The 20,078-nt window shown below is 36.0% G+C and overlaps 1 protein-coding gene and 1 non-coding gene across 5 annotated transcripts in view; both read right to left on the reverse strand.

Annotated features, from left to right (window-relative positions):
* Positions 1-20,078, reverse strand: part of CCDC102B (coiled-coil domain containing 102B) — a 189,537-nt gene that overhangs the window by 25,653 nt on the left and 143,806 nt on the right. The window lies entirely within an intron of this gene.
* Positions 11,244-11,383, reverse strand: LOC122903722. Its single transcript, XR_006383993.1, has one exon. It is a non-coding gene; the product is annotated as a U4 spliceosomal RNA (small nuclear RNA).

Below are 20,078 nucleotides of genomic sequence, written 5' to 3' on the forward strand. Positions count from 1 at the left end.
GCCTGAGTGGTGCAGTCAGTTGCATCTCCAACTCTTGGTTTTGGCTGAGGTCCTGATCTCGGGGTCGTGAGACTGGACCCTCCACTAGGCTCCATGCTGAGCATGAAACCTGCTTGAGATTCTCTCTCTCCTTCCCCCTCTGCCTCTCCAACCCAGCTCTTGTTCTCTCCCCCTAAAAAAAATTGCCAACAGGTCTTCTCAGAGATTTTGATAGTTCTCAGTATCATTTTACCTAGAACGTATACTGACTAATTGCATGTACTCTGATAGTTCAGATAAAAGAGAAAGTTAATTTTAATTATTAACACTGAGCTATGAAGGGAAAAAAGTGTATATATAATTTACAGGAGAAAACGGTAGAAAAGTACAATGATGTAAAAATGAAACAGTGTCACGTATTTACAAGCATCCCTACATGACCACTTTACATCAAGAATGACTTGGTATAACACATTCATGTTTTAAATATGCTTGCTGCTTTTTAATATCTGATTTGGGGGGAAATTTGACAAAAGAGATACATTGATGAAGTCTTTAAAAAAAAAACAGTGAAGAATAAAAATTAGTTAGTCTTATTGATCAAGCCAGAATTACACCGTCTTTTTTTCACATTAAAATTAGTGTTCATTTAAAAGATTAATTTTATAATGAGGCAAGTTAATTCCTTCCATTCATCCTTAATCTGAAGCCAGCACTTTTTACTGACTCCTCCATTCATTAACGGCATGCAATGACAAATCTGTTGACAGATCAACTGTCCATATGTGTGTGGCTCTGATTCAGTCTCTTATTCGATTAGTCTATCAATCATTGCACAAATACTGCTCTATTTATTACTTATTATATACAAATATTATGTATATAAATATAAACTTTTGTTGGTGTATATATACTTAATTGATTTTATACCCAGCAGTATCTTTAAACTCTCGTGAATTATGTTTTGTAGACGACTTTGTATTTTCTAAATAGGTAATTATATCATCTGTGATAATTAATTATAATTTTGTATCTTTCCAATTCTTATAATTTTATTAATTTTTCTTCTTTTGTTGAACTGTCTGGCATCTGGAGGAGAATCTTAAACTAAGAAAGTGATATCATTGGGGCACCTGGGTGGCTCAGTGGGTTAAAGCCTCTGCCTTCAGCTCAGGTCATGATCCTGGGATCCTGGGATGGAGCCCCGATGCAGGCTCTCTGCTCAGTGGGGAGCCTGCCTCTCTGCCTACTTGTGATCTCCGTCTGTCAAGTAAATAAATAAACTCTTAAAAAAAAAAAAAGTGATGTCAGAGTATGCCTGGATGGCTCAGTGGGTTAAGCGTCCAACTCTTGATTTCGGTTCAGGTCATGATCTCAGGGTCGTGAGGCTGAGCCCTGCATTGGCTCCATGGTGGGCAGGAGCCTGCCTAAGATTCCCTCTGCCCCTCCCCACGCAGGCCCCCAAAGCTCTCACACTCCCTTCCTCTCTCCTTAAAAAAATAAAGATGATACTCCATCATTAAATATTTGCTCTAAAATTTTGCTATTCTATCAAGATGTAAAAATCCACTTTCATTCCCAGTGTGCTAAAATGCTTTTCCATAAAATCATGAAATAAGTTGTAGTAACTGTTTTTATGTGAATTTTGAAATAACCACATAATTTTTTCTTTTTGAATGTTTAATGTGCTGATTTATATAATAGATGATCTAATGTTAAAATATACCCTTCATTCCTGTGACAAACCAAATTGTTTTCACTCACTATCAGATTAAGACTAGTTCTGTTTCGTTAATATTTTTGCCACTATATTTATGTGTGAGAATGATTGTCATTTTCCTTTCTTGTATTATTCCTGTCTAGATGCAATATTAACATTAAACTAACACAGTGGATAAAGCTGGAAAGTTTTTCCCCTTTTTCCTCCTGGAATATGTTCTATAAAATTGGAATTATTTACTTTGAATGGTAGAACTTACCATAAAGTGTCCTGATACTGGAATTTTATTGTAGGAAAAGTCTTAATTTATTGATTTTTAATTTCCTTTATATGATGTTATAAATGAAAATTTGTGTAAGAGTCATACTGGGTAAAGCTGAATTTTTCTGGTCAATAACGTATTTCTTGTAAATTTTATTTTTTTTAGCATCATGCCTTCCTAGTGCTTCCCTTTCTTTGTGAATCTCTGCTCTACCTAAAGCTGTGTCCTTTTTTTGTTGCTGTTTTTTTCTAACTAAAGCTCTTGATTAATTTTACTTAAATTTCATTTTAATTTCTTTTTTCTTTTTTTGAAGAACCAACTTCTGGCTTTGTTTACTATCTCTATTACACTTTCTAAATATATTATTAATTCCTAATACCATCTTTCCATGCCCATTTTTATTTTTTGTGCTAGAAATTAGCTTGTTAATTTTTTTGGTCATTGTTATTTTGTTACCCTAGGTACTCCCCAAGAAGAAGCTATACAATGGGATTAAAAAAAGCAATGACTTTATTGGGAGGAATTAGTATGAGAGAAAATGAAGGGGGAGCCAGGAGAGTTGGGGGGCAGCTGGACTGCACTCGGTACTGACTTAGATATGGAGGTGGGAGGAGAGGAAGGAAGGTTGGATGACATCATCTTAGATGTCAGAGTGGTCCAAGGAGAATTAGGTGAGGCCATGGAGGAGCTGTTAAGTCAAAGTCACTAGTGAGGAGGTCACATCTTCCCAAAACAAGGAGACTGCCCTCTGCCTGAGTAGTCTGTGGGAAGTGGGATCTTAACTGCCTGATTTCAGAGTACAGCAGCTGGAGTTCTGGGTTAATTACATTCCCTGTAATTGAGATCTGAGAGTCACCATCCCATGGTAGACATAACTGTTTCCTAATATAGTCCTTGATGTTATAAATATCCCTGAATTTTGCAGCATCCCTCAAGATTTCAGGGCTTTAATCTTTCAGTCTTATATTCTGTTAAATATCTTTCTTTGGCCTATGAGTTATTTAGATGTCTGTTTTCCAATATTCAAACAATAAGTTTCTTAGTTATTTTCTGTAATCAATGCTATAATATATGACCACCCATGGTCAAACAATAGTGTCTCTTGGAATCACGCAGTTTAGAGCTAAATCCCTATCTCTCCATGCAGCCTCCAAAAATCAGCAGTGGGAAAAAATAAAATCAGTCATTCTGCAAATAGAATTAAGAGATTTAGTTTAATAGAAACCTTGACTCACAAGAGTTAAAATATATGTCTGAGAACTGCAAAGTCCTCTCTGGAGACAATGCAGGAGCAGAGTCAGAGGGGAATTATGCATAAAAGGGAACACCAGCTAGGGAAGACTCCCAGCAGGGAACATCACATCACCCTTCGGAGGGAGATACCAAGAGGAAATCTCAGACCTGGAGGACCGGAATACTAGCTACTGTAAGAAATGTAAGAAAGGAGCTGAGAAAGTATGAAAGATAACAGCTTTCAGTCCTGAGGTGGGACCATTTATCGGGGAACTATACTCTTGAAAGTAGGATTGTCATTTGGATATTTCTAGGATAAGAAAAATTGGAAAGCAAGAAGTTGCTATTAAGGCTCCTATTAAAGAATCAGAATACAGATTAATCCACATTCCTCTACCTAAAATCTTTAGTTAAAAGCAAACAAACCAACCCAATCCTTTTAGTGTATCAACCAAAGAAAATACTCTAGAACTAAGAAATTAGGTACATAACCCACACATACTCTTCATTATTCCACTGTTTCCATAAAACCGCCTATCATTATTTATTCTTGCTTGCCTAGGAAAATCCTACCCACTTTGTCACAAACAGAAAAAAGGAATGCAGTATCCATGCAAAACTACTAAAAGTAGAAAATTAAATAAGAATCAGAATTTTTCAACTGCTAAAAAACAAACAATACAATTTTAAAAATGGCAGAAGACTTAAACAGAAACTTCTCCAAAGAAGACATCCAGATGGCCCATAGACACGTGCAAAGATGCTCAGCATCACTCATCATCAGGGAAATGCAAATCAAAACCACAATGAGTTATCACCTCACACCTGTCCGAATGGCTAAAAACAAAAACAAAACAACATTCACAAGAAATAAGAAGTGTCAGTGAGGATGTGGGAAAAGAAGGGACCCTCATGCACTATTGGTACAGACAGTGTGAAAACAGTACGGAGGTTCCTCAAAAAATTAAAAATAGAGTTACCCTATGATTTAGTAGTTGCACTACTGGGTATTTACCCAAAGAATATGAAAATGGTAATTCAAAAGGATATTTGCACCCCTAAGTTACTGCGGCATTATTTACAATAGCCAAACTATGGAAGTAGTCCAAGTGTCCATCAATAGATGAATAAAGTGGTGGTATATACATACAATGGAACTTTGAATTGCTGAAAAATACTCCTTATAAAACCACCATCATGACGAAGAAAAACTATAACAATACCACACTCCAGCATGAACTATATCAAAGCAAAAAGAGAAAAATATGTAAAAACATAATATAGGATACATGTAAACTAACAAACTGTGTATCATATTGATTATATAACCCAGAATAGAGTCTATTAAGTGATTCTGAACACAAAACTCTCATTCAATATCCAGTGGGATATATTCTCAGAGCAGTAAGGACTGCATGGAACTCTTAAACAACATTCAAGAGGATTATTTGGGGTCATAGTACTGATGTGAGTTTGTAACAATTTTACGTATGTTGTAAGACAAAGCAAATAACTTTTTATATTAATCTTATAAAAAAAGAAACAAAATTTTAAAAAGAGATAAATAAAAAATTAAGAAAATGAGACATATACATTGGAAACAAGTCTGGTAGTTTTCTAAAAAATTAGTTTTATACCTACACAATGAACCAGCAATTCAACTCCTAGTGAAATAGATTCCCCTCCCAAGATTAATAAAAACATGACCACAAAACATAAATAAATTAAAATATATTAAAAGTTGTATTCATTATGGTCAAAATATGGGAAAAAAAGTGTTCAGCAACAGGAGACAAGATCAATAATTTCCAGTGTATTCATACAATGGGATATTATTACTAAATGAAAAGGAAAAAACTACTGATACATGAAACACCACGTATGAAACAGAATATGAGGTGACTGGTCCAGTCAAGTATATATGGTATGTTTCCATCTATATGAAGTTCTAGAATGGGCAAAATTTTATGGCACCTCTAAGGTGGGAAATTGACTGGGAAGAGGCATTAGTAAACTTGCAAACTTCTCAGGATGACAGAAATATTCCATATCTTGTAAAGAGTGTGCTTTATAAAGATGCTTGCATATTTCATGATGCATTGATCAGTATCACTCAATATCTGTTCTTTAAATTGTGTGTAAATTTTATCTCGGCAGAAAAGGTCAGCAATAAATACTTAATGCTAAATTTAAATGAAAATTTTGAAATATGAATGTGAAGGCAGTTTTCTATCTCCCTCTACTGAAAGGATATGGGAGCAATTATACTGCAAGGGAAATTAACATGTTCAGCACTCAGATCCTTCCAGTAAGGTAAACGGTGGCTCTTTGAGAAATCCCTAACTCTAATTCCAAAGCTAGGAAAGTACAAGATGAACCAAAATATAACTGTGTCTGCAAACAGTTAATCACTGAGTGATTAATGGAAAAATGTCATTAGGACACCAGCTTAAAAGAACTCCTAGTGGCTAAATCTGGGACAATTTGAACATCAAAAATGAAAACAATATTAATACATATTAACTTGAATAAAAATAAACTCGTAAGTCATTAATATAACCCAAAGAAGGATAAAGAGGGAATTTTTTTAAAACAATTTTTTCTTTTTTGCAGAAGAATGCCAGCTAATAACCATAGAAAGATAGCCAGAATTAGAACTTTTAAAAACTATGAATTATAATAATTATAACCAGTTCACATAAAGATCATCGATGGGTGCCAAAAGCATTAGATAAAGGTATTAAGAGAACAGGGTATTTTTAGGATATCAGAGACTTTTCTGAAAGATCATTTACTAATTTCAAAATGAGTATTGGAGAGAGCTGGATGCCCACGCCCTCATCAAGGAATCACACTCAGCATCACTAACAGTAGAACAAGATGGCACCACGTTTCTCTTTATGCAAATCATAAGAAATATATGTATTTCGTATGAAAGAAATATGTATTTCTTATGTACTTCATAAGAAATAGATGTATTTCTTATGAAATAGATGTATTTCTTATGTACTTCATAAAAAATAGATGTATTTTGCTAAAGAATGTTTAACCTGACTGTAACCTAGCCTGTAAATCGGTGGTTCTCAACCAGGGTGGTTTTACCCAAAGGTGACATTTGGCAAGCCTAAAGACATTTTTGGTCGCTATGTGTGAGGAGGAGCTGCTGGCGTTTGGAGGGTAGAGGCCAGGAATCCTGCTAAATATCCTCCAACACAAAGGACAACACCCCACAGCATATCAGTAGTGCTAAGGTTGACAAAATCCTGCTCTCTACCTACTTTCCTCCTCACAAGTAATATGGGAACTAGAATAACAAATACCATTAGCAAAGTTAGGCAACTCCTAGAATGTGGTATATTCTGCCATAGGACTACTTTGATTTTTAAAAATAGTAATCTATGAGGAAATAATGGGAGAGCTGTTCTAGTATAAGAAGATGACTAAATTAAGATAACCCCTTATGCATTGAAAAACTCAACTGCATTTAGACAAACAGAAAAAAAAAACACATCCTTGAACAAATAGAGGGAATTTAATATGAACCAGATATTTTTACATCCTAGTAAAAAATGGGTGTATTACCAAGGGATGCACCAGCCCTCCAATACCAATCACAAATCAACAGCAAGCCTATAAAGGTGAGAATGGTTTGTACAATGACATCTATGTTTTCCAACTTGAGAGAACAACTCTACAATACACCTATTCTAAGGTGATGCATGTTAAAGAATTTGAGAAGAGGATCATGATGAATATAACTTGTGTTCAAATAGTACACAAATGACAGAAATTAATCTCAAAAGATAATGTTCAATTTAAAAATTAACAAACAGAATCAAGTATATGGTAACATCATTTATAAAAGTTTAAAGTGTACATTTTTCAAGAACATATACATATTCCAGTAAATGCCTATGGAGGGAATGGGTGTGGGAGGGGGTATACAGATAATAAAAAATGAATGAGTGAATGCAAAGAAGAGAGGGACTTTGTAGAGATCCAGGGTGACAACATGCCATGAGCCAAGGAATACTGCATAGAAAAATTCTCTGCTTCTAAGTACAAAAATAAATCCAAACATCCAAATATAAATATTAGTAGTGTATGCATGCGTCCCAAAACATAATTTAAAGAGATAATTATATTTTTTAAAAAAGGAAACTGATAAATAGGGTTGATTCTGGTGAAGAAATGGAAAGGTAGAGAGGATGAAAATACATCTATTTTCTTGAAATTAAGAGGGTTGTACTTATAGCGGCCCTGAAACACCGACCTTCTGGATGTGATTCTGGTAATGGAGTGCTTACTAGAGGCCGGCTGCAAGGACCCTAGGGGGTGGTAGCAGGATATGAACTATGAATCTCACCTGTGGATTTGGAGAAGGTGAGGGGAGGCATAGATTTAAAGAGGAAACATTGTATATAGTCACTTAAGAGTTAAATAAGATAGAGGGAATGGTAATTATCTGGATTTTGAACTTGGCCAGATTTTGTTAAATGACTTGGAAGCCATAAAGAAAATAACTGACAGACTCAGGTCAGCCAATTTTCAAATCTGCGAATGTTATTAAAGCCTGAATTTGTCCCTGACAGTGTTTAAAGAAGCTCTTATCTCCTGAATCTGGTGGGTAGACTAGGTGTCTCCAGGCCCAGGAATTAATCTTACATGGAAGAGCTGCATGGGACGCAAAACACTTAGTCTTGACAGTTCTCTTGTGCTAAATCAGGGCCCTAAGAGGGAAGCAGTGGGACTTTGGAACCTGAAGAGAGCTTATTTGAGTAGATGCACTTGAACACCTTGAAGCAGTATTTCATCCCAGTGAAACTGCTGAAAGCAGTGCCTTGAAGACCATGTAGACACAATCAACCTGCAGGGCCCTCAGAAACAGCAAATGAATGGTGGGTGATGACAGACAACCAAATGCAATCAAGTGGTAACCCAATCTCATATTTTCTTTCTGGATGTCGTATCTTTGCTGGAACTCAAATGACCTTGGTGTCCTTCAGAACATGTCACTGGCCCATTCTATTAAATATATCAAGCTAAGTACATCTGATGGACAAGAAATGGTAAGTATTAGGGGTGCCCTAGTAACTCACAGGCATGTCAGAGAGTAGGAAGTTCATCCACATAGATTAAGGGTCCTACCACTCCAATGAAATGTTTAGGGATCTAGTTTTCTGGAGCATGCAGAATCGTCACCTCTAAAATAAGGGAAAAGTTATAGCACTGAAAGAGAGGCAGAATGGTTGGCCTTGGAACCTGGAGATACAGCACTTGGAAGTAAAGTTATGACCCATTTATGGGGTGACTTAAAGCATGGCATTTTTAAATGGGACCTAGTGCAAGAAAGGGAGCAGCAGTTCCAAGATTTTGTGTAAGCTTCCCTGCCATTCATTCCACTTGGCCATGCAAATCCAATAGTATGTCAGAGAAAAGGATACCGTATGGAGACTCTGGCAGACCCCAATCGAGGAGTCTCAGAACAGATTCCTAGGGTTCTCAAATAAGGCAATGCCATCTCTAGAGGGGGACTACTTCTTATTTGAAAACTAGCTCCTCACATGCGAAAACCAGTTCCTAATAGAGAATGAGTCCTGACCCTGGGAGTCTAGAGCTGCCCATCATGGTCTGGGTATTATCACACCCATTAATCTATAAAATCAGGCAGCCTTAAGACTAATCCTTCTTATAATGAAAATAATATATTGAGGTTCAGGCCCAGCAGGTGCAGAGGACAGCAGTAATTTACACAGACAGATGGACCTAACCCTCCAATTACCGATCTATATGACATGGATGTCTCCCTCTTAGCTCACACGTATGACTTCATGGGTGGTGTCTTTCAGTAAGCTAATGCAGAAGGACAGAAAATCAGTTATGATCCGTGAGTATATCTTCTTGATAGGTCAGCAGGAGATAAAAATGGAAGGTACTTGAGCACCTACCTACTTAGCAGTGGCCCTGAAAGACAGTGGTGAGAAAAAAATCTTCCCGATACTTGGAGAAATACACTTGTCACCAATGTTGAATGAAGGGACAAATGACTAAAGGTAACAATAAACACGCCTGACCGGAAACTGGTGAATAATCACATGTTCTCTTGGCTAGGGTCCTCTATACAAAGCAAAACCGAAAGACTAAAGACAAAGATGTCTATGCAAGAGGCACAGGGATGGACATATGGATGTGGACATAAAAAAGTGTGAATTTTTTTTTTTTTGACTCCCATATCCTATCTGCCGGATTTTTTTTTTTCCCTTTAAATCACAGAAGAGGCATTTTAGCAGGCAGATGGGAAGGATGGTGGCATCCAGTCAACATGAGTCACTCTCAATCCTCCACCAGTCCAGTGCTTGAATAATGGTGATAAATAGAGCTGTAATATCAGGGTTCAAGGTTATTCCTGGGTCCAATGAAATGGGCTTCCGCTCAGCAGGGTGATCTAGCTGTTCCCTGACCGAATGTGTGATCCGTGAGCCTCAGAGAATAGCCATTTAGTGACAATATACCAGAACCTTCCTATGAAGGGCAATGTATAGTTTTCCCCTGAATTGAAAAGTACTTTAAGTTTGTCTTTTCTCTTGTCTAACAGCATCATGATCTAAAGACTTCATAGAAAGTGGTTTACCAACACAGATTCCCGCTGTTCCTGAAACATCACCTAAAAGCTTGGGGACATTTAACAAAGAAGAAAAAAAATGGGTGTATTACCAAGGGATGCACCAGCCTTCCAAATACCAATCACAAATCAACAGCAAGCCTAAAAAGGTGAGAATGGTTTATTAAATGACATCTATGTTTTCCAACTTGAGAGAGCAGCTCTACAAGGGAGGACATAGTACCCTATTTGTGACATACTAGTGGCCAATGTATGAGGCTGTGTCCCAGTACACTGAATATATACATTCAGAAACCAATGCATGCAAGTAGGAATGGTTTTTCTAACTTTTATTTATAGTGTCTCCCCATTATTCTCAATATTTGCAGAATTTTATTTATACTCTGGCAGGGATAGATAAAACATCTATGTAAAACGTGCTTTTCCACTGTGCACTATAAATATATTACGATTTTGAGATTTTTTTCAATGTTTTTAGTCACCTGGTAAGGTTAAAAGTTTGAGCCTGACAAAATATTGTTTTCAGTTTTGATAGCAACATTACAGGTATATGTAAGTGCAGCTTTACATCTGTTGTTTAAATTTTCTGTTTTAGAAAAGGAAAAAATATTTCTCAAGTGTAAGTCAGTTAAAAAAATCAATTACTCAAATATGTCAGTGAGCTAAAGTCCAACACGAACATTTGTCCAAATTCAAAAACAAATGTCAATGCCTATGGATCGATTACATGAGAATCTTCAACTCACCTGACCTTTTTACTGAAAAATTCTTAGACATTTATGGTAGAGAAAAGATATCCCCAACAGATTCGATAAAGGTCAAAGTATAGACTTGAGTATTATTTGAAATTTAGTTTCCAATAATTATTTATGACCTGAATTCAAAATCACTTGTAAGGAAAATTTTAAATGGCTCTCATCTAGAATCAGGCAAATTTCTTTTGCATTTCTTTATGTACTTGTTTTTTATTTCAGCTCCCTCCAACACTTCCACATCTCCTCACTTCCACAAAGTAAAATAGACCGAGGAAGGACCTTCTTCCCTCCCCCTGTGGGGTAGTCAAAGTATCCAATTTTTTGAGTTCTGAATGACATTGGTTTCTACTCAACTTGGATTAACAGATAAACCTTAGTGAAGGCAAGGATATGACACAGAAGAAGAGAAAATGTAGAACAGGAGCAGAAGTTTTTAAAGACCCAGGAGCTAAACAAACAAAAACCAGTGCTCAGGATTGTGGATCTCCTTACAAAAGTCAGTGATGGCCTAATGAATTATATTTCCCATTTTATTTCTCTGTGCTACAGGGCATGAATTTCCAGTGTTTGACTGGTAATAACTGTCTTGCTTGTTTACATTCTTACCCAAATGGCTCAGATTCAAATTTTCTAATGTGCAGCAAGGCAAAGCCTACATTTGTATTGCACATAATCACTCCTTTTTTAAGGATGCTTGATGATTTTTTTAAGATTGGTGGATTGATAATCATGGTTAAAACATATTTTTCAATTAGCAATAATCGCGCCTTGGATAAACCTCATTGGCTACGATACTGCCACTGCGCAAAGCTAAACATATTTTTAATATATTAAAAAAGCAAGTGTTCCTGTAATCACATATTATATCATTATTTAGCTGTATCATATAGCTGGGGTTTGCTTGCTTTGTATATTTGTATATGACACTGTAACATAGGAGGCTTATGTTCCAAAAACATTCAAAAAATAGGTTCAAAACAGTAAGAAGAAAAATACTTAAATATTTTGTTGATTTATGAGGGTGTGAGGTTTAATTCTAATTCTGACATGTACTAGCTGTGAAGCCTGGGGCACATTCCCTAAACTTTCTGAGTCTGCTTTCTCATCTGTAAAAAGAAAAACCAGAATAGTGCTTCTCTTATAGTGTTGATGTGTTGATGAAATGAAATCACATATATTACGGGCTTATAAAGCACATGGGACCTACAAAGCATTCATAAACATTAGCTGTAAATACTTAATGATACTCAGTCTGAAAAAAAACAGAAACATGTATTTTAATAGATATATGTGTACCTTCCATTACTTTTTAATATTTAAGGAAAAGATGCAGAGATTAAGTGACTTTTCTTCTTCCTTTCTCTTTTGGCCTTTTTAAATTCTCTCCGTGCTCACCTCCAGATGACACCCTCCACTTTTTGTAAGACATATTCTCTTTGGTTGATAAAATACTTTGTAAAGAGACACCTGGGTGGCTCAGGTGATTAAGCTTCTGCCTTTGGCTCAGGTCAAAATCCCAGGGTCCTGGTAGCCTGGAACAGAGCCCCACATTGGGCGCCCTGCTCAGCGAGGAGTCTGCTTCTCCCTCTGCCCCTCCCTCCGCTCATGCTTCTGTGCTCTCTCATTCTATCTCTTTCTCTCCCCTCTCTTTCTGAAATAAATACATAAAATCTTTAAAAAATACTTTGTTAAGAATAATTATTTTATCAGGGGCACCTGGGTGGCTCAGTGGGTTAAAGCCTCTGCCTTCAGCTCAGGTCATTGTCTCAGGGTCCTTGGATCCTGCCCCGCATCCGGCTCTCTGCTCAGCGGGGAGCCTGCTTCCTCCTTTCTCTGCCTGCCTCTATGACTACTTGTAATCTTTGTCTATCAAATAAATAAATAAAATCTTTTAAAAAAAGAATAATTATCTTATCACTTGTTTATTTCTTTAGTACAATAATTATTATTGTGGTGATTACTAGAAAGCTTAAAGTCATAGACTCAAATACAGACCTTGGAAAATTTTTCTTTTTCCATGGTACTTCAACCTGTGGTAAAAACACATGAAAAGGCCTCAGTCTATAAAACTCAAATAATTCCAGAACAACTGTTTTGAACTTAAGCAGATCAGTACTGAAAAGAAAAGCTAATATGATTCATTGCTGTTAAAATAATAATTCCAGTACAAGTCTACTTCAAGAAGTGAGGTAAGTCTCAAATAAACAGCTTAACATTATGCCCAAGGAAGCAATAAAGTAAAGAACAAACAAAACCCAAAATCCTCAGGAATAAGAAAATAATAAAATAATAGCAGAAATGAATGCTATTTATTAAACTAAAACAATCAATGAATAGAACAGATCAAACACATCAATAAAACCAGGAGCTTGTTCTTTGAAAAGATAACAAAACTGATAAACCTCTAGCCAGACTCATCACAAAGAGAGAGAGAGAGAGAGAAACTCAGACAAAATCGAAATCAAAAAGCAGAAATAACAGTCAACACCACAGAAATACAACGTAAAAGAGTATCATAAAAAATGATGTGCTAAGAAATAGGACAACCTAGAAAAAATGGGTAAATTCTAGAAATACATAACCTACCAAAACTGAATCAGAAAGAAGTAGAAAGTTTGAAGAGACTAATTATCAGCAATGAAATTGAATCAATAATAAAAAAAAAAACTTCCAACAAACAGAAGCCCAGAACATGATAGCTTCATAGGTGAATTCTACCAAACATTAAAAAGAAGACTTAATACCTATTCCTCTCAAAATTTTCCAAAAAATAGAAGTGGAAGATAAACTTCCAAATTTGTTCTTTGAGACAAACATTACCCTGATATGAAAACCAGTTAAAAACACTAGATAAAAAGAGAATTACAGGGCAGTATCTGTGATAAACAGAGATGCAAAAATCATCAACAAATTTTTGCATACTGAACCAAAGAATACATTAAAAAAATCATTCACCATGAGCAAGTGGGATTTATTCCTGGGATGCAAGGGTGGTTCAATATTTGCAAATAAAATAACATGATGATACATCACATCAATAAGAGAAAGGATAAAAATCATATGATATCTCAACAGATGCAGAAAAAGCACTTCATAAAGTACAACATCTATTCATGATAAAAACCCTCAACAAAGTAGGTTTAGAAGGAACATACCTCAACATAATAAAGGTCACTTATGAAAAACTCAAAGTTAACATTATACTCAATGGTGAAGAGTTTACAGGCTTCCCCCTAACATCAGGATAAGACAAAAGTGTCCACTCTAACTACTTTTATTAAACTTAGTACTGGAAGTCCTAGCCAGAGCAACAGACCAGGAACAAAAGGCACCCATACTGGTAAGGAAGAAGTAAAACTTTCACTATTTGCAGATGACATGATATCATATATAGAAAACCCTAAAGATTACATCAAAAATCTACTAGAAGTGATAAATGAATTCAGTAAAGTTAAAGAATACAAAATCAATGTAGAGAAATCTGTTTCAACCCTTTATACCAATAATGAAGCAACAGGAAAAGAAATTAAGAAAACAATCCCAGCAATCCCTGGGCACCTGAGTGTTTCCTGAGTTCTGTCAATACAAACCCAAAATGTGCCAGAATGCTTAAATCCATGTCATTAACAGACTTCTAAATTAAGTTGCTTACAGCCATCAATATCCTGTTTCAAAATTATGCAATTGTTTCTGATACATTAAGAGTATTCTCAGTAATCTAACTCACTTTATTACAACATGTAAAGTCAGAGGTATGAGATACAAGAGATTTAAATCAATTTAGATTAACATCTTTTGTGGCAATCTCAGAAAATTAAATTATGATGGAATTGGATTTCTAATTATATAACTCCCTTCCAGTCAAAGACAATACTATTTAACTGTCAATAAATAAAATTCCAGGCATTTCTTCATTTAAAATTTATAACGAGGTCAACTTCCCCAGCATCATGCAAATCTGCTACATGGATCCCATATATTTGAAAACATGCACTTAACTATAATTTTTTAAAAATCCTATATCCCTCACTGAAGGTGGTTCTCTCTCTTCATAGAGTATCCCTCTCTTTAAGCAAGGTCCATTTCTAATCACAGACCACCTAATTACTAGATCCTAGTACAGTATATAGCACACAATATATACAGAATGAACATTTGAATTAGAATTTAAGAAATCACATTGAAAATAACTTTTTCCTTTAACATAGAACAAAAACATGTTTCTGCCCTCTGTATTTTCCCTGACTTTACCACGCAAAATCTGGCGATGAACTGCTCCTATTAGACCATGTTGGTTACTCATCTAGGGATTCAAATATTGTCCCAAAGCCACCATAATTCCTGATATTTATTGCTATGTAAGAGGGAAAGGAGGAATTTTTGCTTCACTGTTAACACGTCAATATTTTTTTTAAAAAATGTTTCCATATATTCCTCTACTCAAAAGAAATGGTCTAAATCTTCTGCAGATCAGATCACCCTTTTTATTACATTATTTCCTGCTAATGCTGTAGTCTTCACGGTCTCACCTGATTCTCTCCTTCCTCCAGCGCTCATCACTTGGCTAGCGGTCACTCCTACTGCATCACTCGTTCTGGACATCTTTTCTATGTACTTACATAGGTCACTACTTTTCACCTACTCACGTATAGAACACACTGTACTTCACTGTCTGGGGTGCTGGGTTTTTTCCCACTGTGGCCATCACTGGGACCATCACTGGGACCATCACTCTCTCAGACCCTTAGTGCCAAGGACACTGGAGATGTTTGATCAATACTTGTTGGTAAATGAATAAGATAAAGAACAAACGAGCATGGGGACTGTTTGTAAATCTTGTTTTGTTTTCTACTTCTCTGTTATTTCACTGTGCCTATGCAGAGAGAACAGAGAGACTCTGCTTGATGTTCACATTGAGAAATCTTTCCTTTAAAACCCCAATCAATAAGATAATATCTGGGTATGAAAATTTTATGGCACAAAAAATGTTTATGTTTTGTCTTGCAGAAGCAAAATAAGGAGGGCTACTTACAAAATCACTAGTTAAATTTAACATGTTACCCATGTGGGTCTTTTTCCCTCAGTTAGGACGCAGCATTTTAAAAGTGAGTAAGTGACGACATTCTGGGGCACCTGAGTGGCTCAGTCGGATCAGTTGGTTAAGTGTCTAACTCGGTTTTGGCTCAGGCTGTGAGCTCAGAATCCCAAGATCGGGCCTGCATGGGGCTCTGCGCTCGGTGTGGAGTCCACTTGAGATTCTCCCTCTCCCCTGCCCCCCCATTCATGCTCTCGCACATGTACACGCATGTGCTCTCTCTCTCTCTCTCTCTCCCTCAAAATAAATGAAATTGTTTTTAAAAAAATAAGACACTCCAAAAGAGAGAGAAATAAAAACAAGTGAATATATTGGGTCCCTTCAGTTTATATTATGCTGCATTCAATTAGGATTACAAAGAACAATCATTTTTAGAGCATTTTTTGGTACCATATAGAAAGATTTAAATGCTAATGAAGTATCAGAAAATACATGTCAACAGCAGAGCTCTAAGCTAGAGTTGGCAGAGCCTACTGTGGACGATTCGTTGGTATCAGAACGGGAGACATAAAGTGAGGGACCAGAATAGATCTTCAGAGTTTTTAGTTGTACTTATTGGGCGAAATAGGGAAAAGTATGTTGACTTCATCTTTCCAAAGTGCAACAGAAATTGGATGGAAATGTTTGGATAGGTGAGAAAAGAACAATTCACAAATAAAAAACAAGAAAATAAGAAATCAAAATTCCAAAAAGTTTAAAACTAAAATGTTGGCAATAAATTTTTTAGAAGAATACAAGATAAAACGGTTATTTTCCCTTGGATGAATGTGTATCCCAAAAATGTTGGTCTAAAAAAATATAGAGTGTTTCCTGATTGCGTTTGGTTTTAAGCAGCAACCAGACAGCAGAAAGAAGTAATGATTTCTTGATTCAGAATGCCAATTAATTTCCATTCTAAACAAACTTCTTTTCCAGTTTGAAGGGCCTTGGTCTTAAATATGGAAAACAGATGAAATGTTTGTGTTACACGTATGCATACACCAAGACACAGCCATTCACCTAGCAACTTGGTGCGCAGAGAATTCACCTCCTCAGACATGGGCTAGAAGAGGCAATTGTGTAAATACTGTGGGGCTTTTCTGTCAATGCTGCATTTCAAATTTCTTTGACCAAATTTCTACAACGAGAAGCTTACTTCGGCAAAAAGAAAATGAGGCAGATTAAGAAATAAGGAGAACACACTAGTCAAGTGAAAACGTACCATTATCAAATTTGTGAGTATTAGTAACAGTTTAAAAGTTGTTCATCATAAATGGGGATCATCAATGTTAAAAAAAATTGTGATGTTTGATATTAAAATACTGTTTTTTTTCCAATTCAAGAAATATTGCTGGAAATTCATTTCATTTCTTCAATAAACTCACAAGGTGATAGACCAGGTCGTCAATGTCAGAGATGGACTGCTGGCCCCATCGGACTTCTGGATTCAAACTCATTAGCTACGTGGCCTTGGTAAGTGGCCTAACCTGAATCTGAGCGTGCACTCTGGAAAACTAGAACTAAATGACAATATAGGTAAGAAATTATTTCAACAATGTTTGAGGTTATTTTGTAACCTTGAGCAAGGAAAATTCTCAAAGGCGCTTTCCTTTAAAAGTAGACGAAAATATATACAGATTATAAAACAAAAAAAGTACAAAAAGAAGTGTGTTAACTATGCTGAATTAAAATTAAAAACTTAATCAAAATAAAAACAAAATTTAAAAAGAATATATAGCTCATAAAAGTGTTAAGGTATTAAATGAGATCTTATATTTCAATGCCCCAGCACTATAAATGTGACATATTTGTAGTTATCAGTAACTGGTAGCTATTTTAATAAACATTATATCAGTAAAAATGAACAAACAACTAGAAATTTATGTATAGATAAGTAAAATACAAATTAAAATGACCTTCTTGTCTATCAGTTAGCAAAGCATTAAAAATAATCATATATACTGTTAGCTAAACAATAATGAAATGAAAATGTTTATACAGGCATGAGAATGTTTACTGCAGGCAAGTAAGAATGTAAATTGATATAATTTTTCTAAAGGACAATTTGGTGATGTGTATAAAAAATTTTAAAAATAAACATTCTCTTGACCAAGCCATACTACTTCTAGGAATTTACCCTAAGCCATTTTAAATACCCAAAGATGAATGTGTACACACAAACTGTAATACTGATTATATATCTTTAAAAAACCCAATTTTTATTTTTTATATTTTAAGATTGTATTTATTTATTTGAGGGAGAGAGAGAGAACAGAGCCAGGGGGAGGGGCAGAGGGAGAGGGAGAAGCAGACTCCTTGCTGAGCAGGGAGCCCAAGGCAGGCCTCAATCCCATGACCTTGGGATCATGACCTGAGCTGAAGACAGATGTTTAACCGACTGAGTTGCCCAGGCACCCCCAAAAACCTGATTTTTAAAAATAGGTTATATTTGGGGCGCCTGGGTGGCTCAGTGGGTTAAGCCGCTGCTTTCGGCTCAGGTCATGATCTCAGGGTCCTGGGATCGAGTCCCGCATCGGGCTCTCTGCTCGGCAGGGAGCCTGCTTCCCTCTCTCTCTCTCTCTGCCTGCCTCTCCATCTACTTGTGATTTCTCTCTGTCAAATAAATAAATAAAATCTTAAAAAAAAATAGGTTATATTTGAAGTAAGATATAGCACAATCAAACAATGGCTTTTATGAAAACATATTACACATTATGATATGATTTTAGAGACCTAAACATAGCCAGTATAAAAAATAAAATAATGCCAGCAAAGGGTGATTATCTGTCTTCTTTTCTAAGGAAAAAAAAATAGCTTCTATACTAACTTAAAACTGAAATGAACCATATGCTCATATATATAACACAGACATATACACACACAAGCTCATTGTTTCTATTTAGAATCTGTCTCAATATTTTATTTAATATTTTATTTGTTTTCTTTTGAACAAAGCTTTCTTTCTTCAATTTAATTCAACAGAATATACCCCTTAAGTGTACATAGTTAGACATAGCCAATTCATGTCTTTCATTTGCTTTCAGCTTTCAGTGCCCTATTAAGAATTTTTAAATCATAAAACCATATATCACAGTACTTGAGTGTCTTGTGGGAGATTATCTTTAGGTAGTAAAAGGTCTATATCCTAACACAGAAACACAGTTGAGTTATATCGATATGAAACACCTAACACAGGGTCATATAATTAATAAATGAGTCTCCAAACTCTTTACTAAATCAAACTAAAAAAGAGATCCTATGTTGCTATGGCTCCCAGTGCATCTGAAAATGATGATATTAGATTACGTCCTCGGCTTTTGAGGAGAGTTATAATATATAGCCAGATGCGTCTTTGTCTGTTTTTGTATCTAACTGCTAAGTAAGCTTTTATACATGTTGTGCAAAGCTTAATCTAAGATGTTCTCAGATCTCAGGACCAAGAAAAAATGGCGCCTCTCCTGATGGTTTGATTTCTTTAAGAAAATAGCCATCACATAAACCGCCATTTTCCCTTTTGACCCAACTGGTAGAAAGAATTGTTCTCAACACATCAGCCGTTCTCATCACAGATCTCACAGGCCTTCCCTCAACCACCACCTCTTTCTTTGCATGACCCATGGAAGACGGGGCAAGGAATGACGCTGATTCAATCAAGAAGAGCTATTTCTCCTTAACAACTTCGTGTAACTCCCCAAATCAAGGCAGGCTGCCTCCGACCAGTTTTCCCTTGCAGTGTGTGATCATTTCAAAAATCCTGTGTGATGACTTTTATTATTCTTACTTCCATTATTTCAATCAATCTGTATACTGAGACTTAGGTATAAGGAGTTGACCAGAATAAAGTAATCAGTAATGGAGCTGCTTCTGACTCCAAAATCTTTGGTTTATGCATTTTCCACTGCACTATGTTCTTCTGATATAAAATATACCGTGGTGTGAGTTCAGTCTTTATGGGCCTTTAGAAAGAAGAAAGCATCTAATACAAATCTCCTTCCTCCTACCCTATATTTCCTGAATTGTTGCTACACATTGATATCCAAGACATTCTTCCAGAATTATGATACAAAATAAGTAATTTATGATTTTCCACTTTTAGGGTACTAACACTATTTACTATGTAGTACAAATAATTCAATATCCTATCTATAGGAACAATAATCTATCTAGAAGAACAATAATTCGTCCTTTATTAACAGGATGGAGAAAACAGAGTTTACAATCTGTGAAAATTCTTTAGGTGGTGATGGTGGTAGAAGTGTTAAAAATAAATGTTCCCAGGGCGCCTGGGTGGCTCAGTGGGTTAAGCCGCTGCCTTCGGCTCAGGTCATGATCTCAGGGTCCTGGGATCAAGTCCCATATCGGGCTCTCTGCTCGGCGGGGAGCCTGCTTCTCTCTCTCTCTGCCTGCCTCTCCATCTACTTGTGATTTCTCTC

This window comes from Neovison vison, chromosome 3, assembly GCF_020171115.1.
Source record: "Neovison vison isolate M4711 chromosome 3, ASM_NN_V1, whole genome shotgun sequence".
In the NCBI taxonomy this organism is placed as follows: domain Eukaryota; kingdom Metazoa; phylum Chordata; class Mammalia; order Carnivora; family Mustelidae; genus Neogale; species Neogale vison.